The sequence below is a fragment of the Bactrocera tryoni genome, chromosome 3, assembly GCF_016617805.1.
Source record: "Bactrocera tryoni isolate S06 chromosome 3, CSIRO_BtryS06_freeze2, whole genome shotgun sequence".
Classification (NCBI taxonomy): domain Eukaryota; kingdom Metazoa; phylum Arthropoda; class Insecta; order Diptera; family Tephritidae; genus Bactrocera; species Bactrocera tryoni.
Window position 1 is genome coordinate 82,090,249 of NC_052501.1, and position 2,860 is coordinate 82,093,108.

Sequence of the window (2,860 nt, forward strand, 5' to 3'; positions counted from 1 at the left end):
GTTACGGTTGGGTAACAAGTTCATACTCCAATGAAACAATTGTTTGAAACACCAGCACTTTCCTGACGCGACACCAGACCTTAGACAGCCCTTCAAGCACCCATTCTAACTGTCTACCCCCACTGTCTGCCGTTCGGCAGCAAATTATTTTCTTACTACTCCTTCGAGTGAGTCACTAGTGCGACGCCATACCTACTTTGACAGATCCCGCCAATCACTTCTGACTTGCAGACGATATACGTTTAGTACGCAGCGCAGCCAACTAACGGTTTTTAATAGAAAATTTGACAGCCGTGAAATGATTTTCTTTGTTTGAGGTGGAGTGACTGCCGAATGGCACAGTGTGGCAGAGGTGTGAAGAGAAATAATATTAAAATTAAATAAAATAAAATTAAATTAAATTATAATAAATTAAATTAAATTAAATTAAAAAAAATTAAAAAAAAAATTGCAGTTACAAAAAATTTCGAATTCAACGTTACTTTCGAAATATAAATAAAATAAGAGTTTAATACATATGTACATATAAAACTTAACAAAAAATTTTAAAAATCTTCTAAAAACTTGAAAATTAGTAGAGAAATATAAAATAAAAAGCAATTAAAAAAATCTGCTAAAAAATTGAAGGTTAGTAGAGAAATATAAAATTAAAATTAGAAAAAATTTTAAAAAATCTTCTAAAAATTGACGATTAGTAGAGAAATATAAAGTAAAAATTAGAAAAATTTTGAAATTCGAATAATTTAAAGAAGTCAAAATAAGGAACAAAATAATTTAAAGTATAAGCAAAACAAATCTGAAACTTATTAAAATATAAATTTACAAAAGAATTAGATTTAACATAAAATAAAACAATTAGAAAAGCTAAAAAATATATAAATTTTGTGTAGAAAAAGTACAAAAAATCCTTCCCATACCGGGAATCGAACCCGGGCCTTCTGGGTGAAAGCCAGATATCCTAGCCACTAGACCATATGGGATATATTAACAGTTATGCCAAACGCTGTATTAGAGTATAGGCACAAGATAGTGCGATCATAACTCTCGTGAGCACAGAGAGCAAACAACAAAATATTTTATGAGATCTTAAATAGGAGAGAGAGAGAATATAAACATCATCCCTGAACAGATTTAAGGCAAGCTGCTAAAAATAGAATTACACACTTGATCATAATTGGTTTTTGCCTTAAATAAGTGTTCGTCAATCAAGTCATAAACCCAAGGTGACCTTTAATATTTCATAATCAATTTTCTAGTTCAATTTGATCATGTGATCTTGTTGATTTGATGAGCGCTTTTGTAGTGTAATATAATCACGTGATTAAGTAAATATCACATCGCCTGCAAAATCTCATCTCTCATCACAGTCATCACAGCTGCTGCTAGCAAGTATTATTATTTTTGATATATTGCAATAATTTCAAGACTTTAATGAAAATGCAACACTGTCTGTCACCGTTTTTGCTACAATTGTGTTTTTCCCATACTAACAACATTTGTAGTGTTGCAAGCATTGTTTGACGTAGTAGCAGCGGCTGTTGCCATTGTTATTTGTTGCTTTCGTTGTGCGTTGTTTGTTGTCATTGCAACGCGTCTGTTGACTGTTTAGCGCGTTCTGTCATTGTTAGCCATGTGACGGCAGCGTACACCCTGTGTTGCCAACCAACGAAGCAAGCACAGGCTTTTTGTTACGACTTTTACGAACTTCATTTTTGCCCAATCATACTAGTTGTTATTGTTGCGCTTTTTTCCGAAAGCCAGACATTGGTTTTGTTTTTGCTTTAAGTTTTCGAAATTTCCTCACTTGAGTGTTACGCAACAAAAGCAGCTTAGAAAGCGGAAGTTGTGGCTGCGAGTGTTTGTAGCGTGAGCTTTGTAGACGGTATGAGGCACGCAACAGCAGCCATAACAAAAAACTTACAAGACGTTTTCATGTTTCTTTTTTATGTTTGGCTGGTTTGTAAGAACACCACGCCTTCGCTGCTTAGCTGATCCGTTGTTATGCCGGCAAACTTGTCTTCATTTTGACGACGCTTAAGGATTTCTCTACTAATGTTGTTGTAATATTATTGCTGTTGTTATTTTTGTAGTTTCATACAATAGTTGCCTTCAGCCGACGCACTAAAGTGTAAAAGTTGCTGCTTGAAGAATTTTCATTATATTCAACAGACCCTAACGGCATGCTTACTCCCTCGGCGCATTGTTGCACTCTTTTTCAAATTCATACTGCTATACATATATATGTATGTACATATGTATATTCTTCATCTAAATTCTTGAAAACATGTACTCTCATTTTTAACTACTGCATTCCTCATACATACACACACATGTACTATAAACACGAGCGGATACTCCATATAGCATGGAAAATTGTTGCTGTACTCGAAACTATGCAAAGAATGCTGCTGAAGTTGTCGTCTGCAAAAAATATATATTTTCGTGCTTTTTTCGCACACACTCACACCCTCCTACAGCAACAAGCGCAAAAGCCAAGCAGCTAGTGAGTATAAAAATTATTGTATCATTGTTTGCCGCAAGCAGTGGCCAACCGTAAAACAAATTTTTACTGCAATTTACTTTGTTGGCTACACGAGCTTTTTGCTACATTTGTTACTGTTGTTGTAATACCGTTTCTTGTAATTGTCATTTGAAGAATTTTTCATTTTGAAAATGCTTTGCTATAGATAATATTGGAAGAAATTGACAGTTTGACTGCTCGACTGCCGGCCGAGCGAGTAGGGAAGCGCTTGGAAAGAGTGTAATTGAAAAGTGTGTTCGTATGTACTTAAAGACATATATAAAAATGATTAGAAGTAATATAATTGTGTTTTTTTGGGGTGTTTCGTTACTAAAGAGT

At 34.3% G+C, this 2,860-nt stretch overlaps 1 non-coding gene across 1 annotated transcript; it reads right to left on the bottom strand.

Moving 5' to 3' along the window:
- Positions 1–908: 908 nt before the first annotated feature.
- Trnae-uuc lies at positions 909–980 on the bottom strand. Its single transcript has one exon. It is a non-coding gene; the product is annotated as a tRNA-Glu (tRNA).
- Between the last annotated feature and the right edge of the window lie 1,880 nt (positions 981–2,860).